Genomic DNA, 12,326 nt, shown 5'->3' on the forward strand with positions numbered 1-12,326 from the left:
TGCAAATACCTTAGACTTGTTCTTCAAGAAGTAAACTCAAACCTTTCTGGAATAATCATCAATGAAACTCATAAAATACCTAGCTCCACCTTTAGAGACCACTTTCACCGGTCCCTAGATATTAGAATGTACATAATCTAATATACCCTTTGTCTTGTGCGTGGCTGTTTTGAATCGCATCCTACATTGCTTTTCCATGACACAGTATTTGCAGAAATCTAACTTACATGACTTAGCTCCAGCCAATAGATTTCTTTTTTGCAATTCCCTCATACCACGCTCACTCATATGCCCTAGTCACATATGCCACGGGAATGTATCATCCTACTCAAATTCAGTTACTGCAGCAGCTTCACCAACAATGGTCTTGCCGAACAACATGCAGATATTACCTTCTACTTTCTGCCCCTTCATCACAACCATAGCACCCCTTGACACTTTTATTAACCCATTCTTAGACTTATAGCAATAGCCATTAGAGTTTAGGGTTCCCAATGAAATTAAATTTTTTTTCACATATGGAACATGTCGTACCTCTCCTAATGTCTTCACCACATTATCAAACATCTTTATCTTAATTTTTCCTATTCCAACATTTTTGGAAGCAATATTGTTGCCCATTGGAACAAAACTGCAATTAATCGACTTGTAAGTGTCAAACCAATCTTTGTGAGGAGTCATGTGGAAAGAACATGCTAAATCCAAAATCCAAGAATTGATCAGCAAGTTGGCACTAGATGAAACAGAAAGCATATCTCCATCTGAATCTAAATCTATTGCCACAACATTTGCAGATCTTAAGGACCCTTCCTTGTCTTTGTCCTTGCCTATTTTCCACTCTAGACAGTCTCACTTAATTTGCCATTTTTCTGGCATTTATAGCACTTCACTGTCTTGCTTTTGGATTTGGATCTACTATGTCCCCTAGTAGAATTGTGATCTTTGTCTTTCTTCCTTCCACGATCTTGATTACCCTTTACCATAAGCCCTTCACCAGAACTTTCTCTCAAATTTTGTTTCTGTTAGTAGTGATCCAACAAGACTCGTAAGATCTCTTCAAATTTCAAAGTCTCTTTCTCCCAAAGTAGGGTTGTAACTAAATACTCGTAGAAAGCTAGTAGATATAACAAAGGCATCATCGCCTTGTTTTTATCATCGAATTTTATTTCGATCCGCAACAAATCACTGATAATTTGATTGAACATATAGTTGTGCTGAGCCAAATTCGCACCCTCTGCCATCTTAAGCTCATATAGTTTTTGCTTAAGATTTAGTTTATTTGTGAGGGATTTGGACATATATTGGCTCTCCAAATTCAACTATACAATCGTAGTTGACATGTCATCCATGACATCATACATAAGCTCATTTGCCAGACATAGTCAAATTGAACTTACTGCCTTCATATCGAGTTCTTCCCATTCGACATATGTCATCGTATTTGGTTTCTTTGCTTTCCCATACAAACCCTTCATCAAACCTTGTTGTACCAACAAATCTTTCACCCTTCTTTGCCATAACCAAAGTTACCAGTTCTATCGAACTTAACTACGTCTACCTTGGCAATAAAAGCGTTGATCTCCATTGAATATATCAACCTGGAACTTTGATACTAGTGGTTGTGAAAAATTGTGAAATAATCTATTTACTTAAGGCTAAAAGGTAAAGAGAAGAGAAAATATGACACAAGAAATTTATGTGATTCAGCAATATGCCTACGTTCGTGGGAGGCGACAGAATAAAGTTTCACTATTACTTTGGAGATTACAACAATAGCTTGAAGATACTCTCACAAACCCAAACCCCCAATACACCCTTGGTTGTCTCACCTTTTTATTTTATTTTATTTTTTATTTTTTTTTATAATAAACCTTTGGTTTTCTCACAAATAAATAGAGAGCATCCTCTGGTATTTAGAAAATAGTTGCAGGACTCTCTAACTTCTATCTTTGGTGCACACACAAAAGAAGCTCTTTACTATCTCACGTAGGAGCTCTCTTCCTCCACCTTTATTTATAGCTAAAGGTCTAGCCGAATATTTAGCAAGACTTCTGTTGACAAAGAAGTTAACAAATTCGGCCAAGAATCCATGCATCAAGACTTCTGTATTCCTTCACGCATGCTATTTGTGGATGCCAATCTTTGGCTTGGTTAAATATCAAGCCATACTTTCTGACATGGGCATGCTAATATTTAATGGCTTGTTGGTTTTTGACCATTCAAGCCATTCCAACATGTTTGTAGCTCGTGGTGGGCTGTTGGTGCAACTTCTTTGTTGGGGACTCGGATCCTCTCCATTTCTCTTTGAAATGGAGAGTGTCCATTTTATGGACATGATTGTTTTGAAATAAATCAAAGGTGTAGAGTATGCCGCCTCATTTAAACTTAACCCAACAACTTAACTCTAGACTCTAGAAACTCAAACGGTGAAAAGTAAACTAATGTTTTTAAAAACAAACAAACAACAACAACAAACAAACTTGTGGTAGTTTTAGTGTTAGACTCTTGGAGGTGATGACATGAGTTTTCTGCTCGTTCACCATAAATTTAAACAAAAAACAGAGTCCTATTTATTTCATTTTTAATGAAATCGTTGAGGGTAATTTTTCAAGAGCAAGTTCATCGGAAGCCATTTTAGAGCTGGAGTCATTTATGTGACTGAAACTCTACTTGATAGGAAAATCAAGGATTTGATTCTAATGTTACTTTGGGCTATGCGTTTTGAAAGTTGTCACAATAAATAACAAAGGATTGGGAAAAGGCCTTGAATTATTTTTTTAGTGCTACTACTATTAGATATCAACAATGATCCAAAGATTCGCTCTTTCCTATAATGAACGGGAATTCTTTAATGGGTTCTCAATTTTGAGAGCAATCGTGAAGCCCCTAAGAATTCCAAAAAAAAAAAAAAAAAAAAAAAAAAACCTCCTTATATGTAATCAAACCCAGTTTTCCCCCTAAAATTTAAGATGAACCCATTTTCAAGGAAACAAACACATATGCTAAGCTTCAAACCACGGCCGCTGCCCGACCATCATCAACAGCCTACCATCGTGACCACTAGCCTTAGCCAGTCAGCCTTCATTGCCTCTACCCCTTATAGACTGCACATCGGAAAGGAGCAAGGAGCCTGTTAAATATATTAGCAATGTAATGTGTTATACCATGTTATATATACTAGAATGGATGTGGAATGGGAAGTATAGAATAAGAACACCAAGAACACGGGGGTTACGTGGTTCAGCCTTGTCAGCCTACATCCACGGAGGAATCCCTTAAGGGCTACATCTTTAACATATAAGAGTGTAATACAATAATCTGTGTTACAATGAACCCTAACATGAGTATATATAGGCAACTAAACCCTAGACTACTAGTATAAGCAGGAGTGAGCTTGGGCCTATTAGGCCTATTACATTGTGTTAGGTTCTAAAAGTTTAGAACAATTAGCAAATTGTGAACACAAACTTGTCTAGATATAGATCCTAGAGTTTATAGGTATTATTAGACAATGCTTAAGGTGATACAAGTCAAGATCCAAGAACAAGCAAGCTGCAGAAAAGAGAATTCAAAATTTGTTTGGTTCGACCGATCGAGAAACAGGCTCGATCGATCGAGATTCGTATCTCCAGAATTTTAATTAAGCCCAAACAGTAGTTCAAGCCCAAAAAGGATTAGGGTTTCAGATCTACTTCTTCTAGTATATAAAGGAAACCCTAAGCACATTTTTATAAGACTTTTCAGAGAGAGAAGAGATTGCCTTTTTTGTATCTAGGTTTTTGTACCCAAAAAGATCTTTCATGTCTTTTACTGGTGTTATTCCTTGAAGAATCTCAAAATCTGGTATTGTAGAAGTTGCTACCTTCTCTAGTCATCAAAGGTGCTGATGATCTAAATCTTTAAGGTTGGTCTTAGAGTCACAAATAGAAGAGTTTGTGTTTTTTGTCACAAGTGTGGGTGTGGGTGCTTGTGTTGCAAAGGCCAAGGAAAAAAGTAGTTCGTGGACTCAAAGCTATTATGGGGTCGTGATAATAAGTTTTCTACTCGAGATAGCAATAGAATGTTTGTGATCTAAGTTCTATTGTACAAACTTCAATTTTTTCATAGTGGATTTGCTTTTTACCTTAAGGATAGTTAGGTTAAATCCTCCCAAGGTTTTTTTTACCGGTTTGGTTTTCCTGGGTCATCATATCATTGTGTTCTTTATATTTTCCACTGCTTTACATGATATGATTGTTATTGTTTTAACCTAGATCTGAATAATAAACCTAAGTATTCACTTGGTTAATTAATTAGGTTAAAAAATCTAGTTTACAAGGGTCTAAAAACCTAACACATTGGGCTAATATGTCTAATATATCTCTAACACCCTCCCTTAAACTTAAGACAAAAGCTTGACGAAGGCTTGAGGTTGGATAAACATGAGAAGATCTCTTGAAAATACCTTGAAGAATGCCTTTAAAGAAACCACAATGAAGAATGTGCCAATTAACCAATTTCAGAGCTTCAAACAAAGAAAAGGAATCCAAAATCGAAATCTACGCGAAAAAAACTAAGCAAGATAAGCCCTTTTAAAATTTTTGACTTTTGGTCAATGGTCAAAGCAAAAAGTCAAAATCAATTAATGGAAAAAGTCAACGGTCAAGCACGGTCAACATGCTACACTATCCGGGTTGGTTTCGGGTTTTCGGGTCGAGTCACTGATCGGGTAACAGAGTCGCTGATGTCATCTTGATAACGTGGCGCTGACGTGGACGAGGGTTGATGTGGCTAAGGCTTATATGGTGCTGACATGGCTAGATGACATTAACTAATGACGTTACACTGACAGCAGCAGAAGTCTTTCAGAGCGTTGTGGCGTGTGCATTCCCTAGTAGCGTGTGGATCTAACAGTGTGCACGTGGCGGCACATCATTCGTTGAATAAAGGCCTGATTTCACTGTTTGACAGATCGGGGGGCTACAAGGCTATCATGGCGACGCATGTGGCCAAACTCTAATCTGGGAGTCGAGAACTTTTGGCAGTGCGTGGGATTGTGCTGGAATCTCTTATGGAGCGTGGCGGCGCGTGAAGCTTTTGGTGGAGCTAGCTTCTTGGGTTTTGTTTGCAAGAGGCCATGAAGTACGTCTGTGGTGTAAGTTTCATCAGGTGAAGGCTTGATATGCATAAATCTGAGAAGGTAAGTCACGGTTTGCTTGGTTGTTGGATTTTGACAAAGCACTGAGCCATGGTGGCTATGAGATGCCGTGGAGTTTAGATCTAGTAGACATGCATGTGTGACTTCAGATGGTGGTGTGCATGTGAGAATCTTCTTTGCTTGCTAGAGATGTTTGTTTGATGCCAAGAATGAAGTTTGGCTCTGATATCATGTTAAATATATTAGTAACGCGATGTATTATACCATGTTATATATACCAGAGTAGATGCAGAATGGGAAGTATAGAATAGGAACACCAAGAACACAAGGGTTATGTGGTTCAGCCTTGTCGGCCTACATCCACGGAGGAATCCCTTAAGGGCTACATCTTTATTATGTAAGAATGTAGTACAATAACTTGTGTTACAATGAACCCTAACATGAGTATATATAGACGACTAAACCCTAGACTACTAATACAAGCAGGAGTGGGCTTGGGCCTATTACATTGGACATTTTAGTGGCGGCTCTAGAAATTTTTTTCAGAGTATTCCTTAAGAAGCATAAATTGTACAATTTAATAAAAAGAGAAATTCATATATTGACAACAACAATAAAAAAAAAAAATGCAAATACATAAAGTTTACAATTGCCTTATGTTGAGGGGGGAATTGATGCTTCTAAATAAGATTTTGGGAAGCCAAGCCGAAACTTGACTATGGGTGCTTGAGATGGCACCCAAAGGCTTTCGGTGTGATGACAAGCCTATCCGAGTAAGAAACAGAAGCTGCACTTAACAAAACAGCAACAAAAGCCCAATGAAAAATACTTTACAATACTTAGTTAGTACATTAGTGGTCCTATTCTGATAGTTCAAGGGAAATAAATTCTATAGTGGTAAGGGTGAAGTTACACTTAAGTCCGAAAAAATAAATTGTCCAACAGTAAGGGTGAAATTACACAGTCTAGCAATCAATGAGTAAATAAATTTAGGAAAAAATGTTAACTCCTGGGGGTCCTTATATGTCTCAGCCAAGAGGAATTTATTATACTTTCGGCCATCATTACATCAATGTGAGGGATGAGTTCGATCGTTATAAATACATCATATCCTTCAACAATAAAATAAAAAGTAAAAATTAAAGGCTCTATAGGAAGAAAAAAAGAAGAAGGATTAATTGGCATGGTGTGAAGGAAGAGAGAGATCCCACCTCAGTGCAACAAGTATTAAATTAAGATTTTGGTGAGTGTGTGTTTGTAAGGCATAAACGAGGTGAATGCGGGCTGTTTTGAGTGAGTGGGATAGGATTAATACTAAGATTAAGGCTTTTGTGAGTAGTGGGCTATTTGTGGCTAGTTGGGAGACAGCTTGAGCTGTGATTGTGTGAAAGGGGGAAAAGAGCCTCTGAGATTATATGGGTGTGGGCTAAGATAATGAGTGGTGAGCTTAAGGAAAAGCTACACAAATCAAGAGTTTTAGAGGGGGTAGCTGTCCTCCAGTGGGCTGAGGTGTTTATGTTTTTATAATGGAGCTTTAGAGAAGCATTACTTAACAAGAATCCAAAAAACGTAGGATTCATCAGAGGTAGTGAATCAAGGTTAATCATCCTGAGATTTTTGGTAAGAAGTAGGAAATTTACTTTAGGGGCTACCTTACTTCTTTGGGTAATGATGGGATTTTAGAGTGTTTTGCATTAAATGCTAGGATTTCTGGGCTGAGCTTAATCAAGGGGATTAAGGCGTGTATCAAGAATGAATCCTAATACTGCAAACTGAGATTTGGTCTCCCAAGAAGTAAGATTCAACACCCCAAGCTAAGTGTCAAATTCTAAGTCCACTTCAGGTGGTTCCGTTGGAGATCCCTTTACGCCCTCCAAACCACATGTTCCCAATTTTTCTTCTTTAGGATTTATGGGCTTGGCACATAAGTCACGTCTTGAACATTTTTAACATTTATAGCATCAATTTGTTGAGGTTTGGATAATTTGGTTTCAGCTCCCCTTTCGCTAGAGATACAGTCTTGAGGAAGATGATGGAGTTCCATCATCCTTTAGACTTCAGCTGATATGATAGCCCTCGGGCACTGTTCACGTTAGGTAGAGGGTGCAGAAAACTGATGGGACAGCTCCTAGTTCATCCTCAAAGGCCTGGTTCTCTCGTAAGGGTCTCTAGTCTTTTTTTTTTTTTTTAAAGGGATGAACAAGGTTTGTTTGTCCACTCTCAATCCTCTGCCTATTGCTGGGGTCTTTTGGATTGGGTACATGGGCTGGTTCCTCCGGGCCAAGTTGTGTGCATCCTACAAAATGGACATTAACAATGCATGTTTGACATGGGTTTTCATTCCTCATGGACTTTTATTAGTAAATATTTTGGGTTTTTTCATAGATACTTGCAATGGACCTTTAGGCAATTAGTTTTAATATTTGGGACAATAGGACAAGATTCAAAATGCTTTTGTAAATGATTTACCGTGAATTTCGTATTGTAAATAATGCTCGTGGTTTCTAATAACCTCATCATAATTTAAATGTTGAGCTTGTGGGTTTGAATATTTTCCATGAGTGTTGATGTTGTGACACAAATGGTGATCATGCACTTCATTGGTTTATAACATGAGATCATAATCTTCAAGATAACCCCCAATGGATTTTTATAAGATGATTTCCATAGCAATATTTAAGCAACAATTATACCATGATATATATTTTTTTCTTTGCCAAGCATTAATAATTTTGGGCTCTTTGATAAAATAGTGCCAATGAAAAATGGGCTTTGGATATTGCCAGTGGGAACTAGGCTTTTGATATTGCCAATGAAAATTGGGTTTTTGATATTACCAGTGGGAACTGGGCCCTTTTGACGAATAATTTGCCACGGGTTTGAATCTTGGGCTTTGATCATGGGGTTGAATCCCATTGGACAAGATAGTATTGCCATGAATTTGCATCATGGGCTTTTTCGAATATTTGCTAAGTATAAAATTCTTGGGCTTTAGAAAGGATTAGACTTTATCTCACTTACTAAATAATTCAGGCTTTTACAAGAAAATATTAGGTCCCATAGTGTTTTGCATTTGTAGCCCAGTTTCGTGATAGAGAGGAGAAAGGTTGTGAGCTAGCATAGTGATAGTTAGAAAATATTTAGGCATGTCTAATAATTTGTTTGTGACATTTGAAAATAAATAAATAGGTGTTATTCAAATAATATTAGGTGTAAAGAAATGTACCACAACACCTTCTACGAGTTTTCATATTTTGAAATCGTTGCATGATAGTCTCATTATCAATATTACAAGCTACATCTCTTTCAATGTACACAACCAAGCAATCATTCATCCACTGAATGTAGAACAAATTATGGAGCAAAATTTAATTTTATTGGCATAAAAAAAACTGAGAGTGTTCCCAATTTTTTTTGAAGGGTAGACAAATAAAATTTTTTAAATTATTATATATATATATATATATAAAATAAAAATAAAAATTCAGGTCAGGGTGGTCTTGGGACCACCCTGGCCTTAAGGTGGCACCACTCCTGGGACTGATATGTCTAATATAGGACCACCCTGACTTTAAGGTGGCACCGCTCCTGAGATTAATATGTCTAATATATCTCTAACAGAGCCCAAAAAGATAGAGTTATCAAATTTGGGGACAAAATTGGCGAATGCCCTTTTCGGGCAAAATAAGTAGCATTTTGCCCCATTTCCCAAATTAATTAAGAAAATGCCCATCTTTTGAAACTCAATTTTCTCAAAATCGAGTTAAGCCTTATAATGACATTTCTAAGGAGCATATAGTGACGTTTTAAGGACCTATAGTGGCATTTTGGAACTCGAGCTCCATGAACTTGAGTTATAACTAAAATAATTTTAAAAAATTACCTATAACTTGAGTTCATGGAACTCGAGTTCCAAAACGTCACTATAGGTCCTTAAAACGTCACTATAGGCTCCTTAAAACGCCATTATAGGGCTCCAGATTTTTTTTTTTAAACTCGATTTTGAGAAAATTGAGTTTCAAAAGAGAGGAATTTCCCTAATTAATTTGAAAAAGGGGGGAAAATGCTACTTATTTTGCCCGAAAAGGGCATGTGCCAATTTTGTCCCAAATTTGGTTGCAACAAAGTTAATATAGTTTTTTTTTTTTTTTTTTTTTAAAATGTTAGTTTACATATCACCTTTAAGGTTAGCTTAAGTGCCTGTTTGTTTGCACTTTTCAAGTGCAAAAAGGGTTTTTTCAGACCACTTTTTCATCCTACCCGTTTGGTAAGAGTCTGTCAACCTGCTTTTTCTAAAACGTGGCTTTTTGAAATGTGAAGAAACGGGCTTCTAACACACACAGCTCTGGCGAGCTTTTGCAAAAGCCAAAGCACGTTGAGAAATGTTACCGTTGAGAAGCTGCCATTAATTACCAAAATGCCCAAGCATTTTATTGAAAACCAAATTTGCCCTTTAATATATCAAGGTCTGCAGCTCACCCCCAATCCCTCTCATCTCATCTTCAGAACAATCCCCTTCTCTTGCACAATCCTCTCCGTGCTACTGTAGGTAAATTCTTCATGCTGCTACACAAGCCGTTCTTCAACAAATTCTTTGTCTTCTTCTTCTTTCTTCTTCATCTTCTTCTTCTTCTTCTTCTTCTCGTCTGTATTTTTTTTTTTTTAATTTTATTTATGTCGATATATCTGATCTGAGAAAACCACCTGGTACCACTAATCTACTACCAAAAACTGATCTGTTACCAAAAGCCACCAGGTTCTTCTTCGTCTTCTTCTCGTATATATATATATATATTTTTTTTTTTTTTAATAATTTTTTTTTTTATGTCTATATATCTGATCTAAGAAAACCACTAGGTACCACTGATATGCTACCAAAAACTGCTACCAAAAACCACCAGGTACCACCAAGTAAATTCTTCATGCTGCTACACAAGCCATTCTTCAACAAATTCTTCGTCTTCTTCTTCTTTCTCCTTCGTCGTCGTCTTCTTCTTCTTCTTCTTCTCGTCTGTATTTTTTTTTAATTTTATTTATATCTATATATCTAATCTGAGAAAACCACCAAGTACCACTGATCTACTACCAAAAACTGATCTGCTACCAAAAACCACCAGGTTCTTCTTCATCTTCTTCTCGTCTATATATATATATATATATATAATTTTATTTATGTCTATATATCTGATCTAAGAAAACCACCAGGTACTATTGATCTGCTACCAAAAACCACCAGGTACCACCAGAGATTCTAAAATATTTATTGAAAAATTTTCAGATTTGTGCATGCTTTATTTGTTCTTGCTAATGATGTATTTGTTCTGTTTTGGACTGAAAATATTTGTGAGTACATGCTTTGTATTTTAGTTCCAACCCCCCTTTCTCTGTTCAACTCACTTTGGATTGAGATATGATTTTTTAAGTTTAACATGATTTGGGTCTTCTTTGGAATTGGGTATATATTTTAGTTTTTGTTTCAGGTTTGACTTCTTTGGAATTGGAATTGGGTATTTTAGTTCCTGTGGGGCAATACAGATGTTGGGTATTTCAGTTGGGTTTAATTAGGGGCAAAGATGTTGGGTATTTCAATTTGGAATTCCAGAGGGTCCAACTTTACTTTTTTACATAGTTTCTAGTATGCATCCTCCATACTTTGTAGAAAATAGAGAAGCATTATGGGAAACTGATTGAATACAATAATACAATGGAATGTTTATTCTAGTCCTCTTAAAATATTTTATACAATCAGTTTCCCATATATGCATCCTTTAGTCAAATATGTCTATGAAATGTTTTTTATGTGACCCTTAACATATAATGGAATCTGTATTTATTGGTGGTGTGAGTGGCATTGTGAAATTTTGCAATTCGAAGGTGTCAAAGATGTGCCATGGAGCCTATATGTTTTTATATTGAGGATGCAAATACATGTTAGTGTGTCACATCTTAATGTTAGGAGTGTGTAGGTGTATATGTGTGTGGGGTGTTGATGGGGAGCGCGTGTGGTGCTGATGAGGCATGCGTATGTTGCTGCATGGTGAGGTGCTGCAGGGTATGCGTGGGCTACTGATGTGGGGTGCGTCTCTTGCTGATGGGGCATAGGTGTGCAGTTGATGGGGCATGTGTGTTCAATTGCCGAATTATCTACACACAAATGCCCCATCAGCAGTAGACACACCCCACATCAGTAGCCCACGTACACCTTGCAGCACTTCACCATGCAGCAACACACGCAAGACCAATTGATGAAAAGCAAAGTTGTTGAAGTTTCCAAGTTTATTTTGAATTAGCTTCAAGTGGGTTGGTTTAGTTTTTGTCTTTCTATTTTGTTTTTGTTTTTTCAAGAAAAAATAGTTATTGATGAAGTAGTTGAGTTTTGTAGACTATGCTCAGTTGATGAAAAAATATTTGAGTTTCTAAAGGCTGCTGGGTATAGGAGCTTATTTTTAAAAAGATTCTCAACAATAATTTTCAGTTGGTGTGTCAAAGTTGATCCATTTATTGCGTCTTATGGTTGCTTAACTCTATAGATGGGTAAAAACACCACTTCCATCTCCGAGGCAAACAAAACAAGAGCATTATGGGGAGATCCAAGTTGGACAACTACTTTTTGTAACTTTTGTGTGGAAGAGATTGAAGTTGGGAATAAATGATTCTTTGCTGCCTTAACTGCCAAAGGTTGGAGTAATTTGGTAATCAAATTCTATGATGAGATCGGTCTAAATTATGATAAGGAACAATTAAAATGTGGGTGGGATGTATTAAAAGTAGATTGGAGAGTGTGAGAAAAATTGAAGAGTCTTGACACAAATTTAGGTTGGGATGCACTGAAGGGAACAATTGATGCTAGTGATGATTGGTGGGACATGAAGTTGAAGGTGAGTTGAGTATTTTATTAATATGTAGTTAGTTTGAAATAGTTATGTATATTATTGTAATATGAGTGAAATAAAAATTATATTTTGTAGGAAGTACCCAAAGCTTCAAAATTTCGACATAAAAGTCTACAGAATCTACAACAACTTGATAGAATGTTTAGGGATGTTGCAGCAACTAGAGCAGAATTCATGTAGTACAATTTTTTACATTTTTATATAGTACAATTTAAACTTAGATTATTGGCATGTATTTTATTATCTTTTTACATTTTTATGTAGTACAATTTAAACTTGGATTATTAGTATGTATT

The sequence above is a fragment of the Quercus suber genome, unplaced genomic scaffold (genome assembly GCF_002906115.3).
Source record: "Quercus suber isolate HL8 unplaced genomic scaffold, Cork oak 2.0 scaffold_56, whole genome shotgun sequence".
In the NCBI taxonomy this organism is placed as follows: Eukaryota; Viridiplantae; Streptophyta; class Magnoliopsida; order Fagales; family Fagaceae; genus Quercus; species Quercus suber.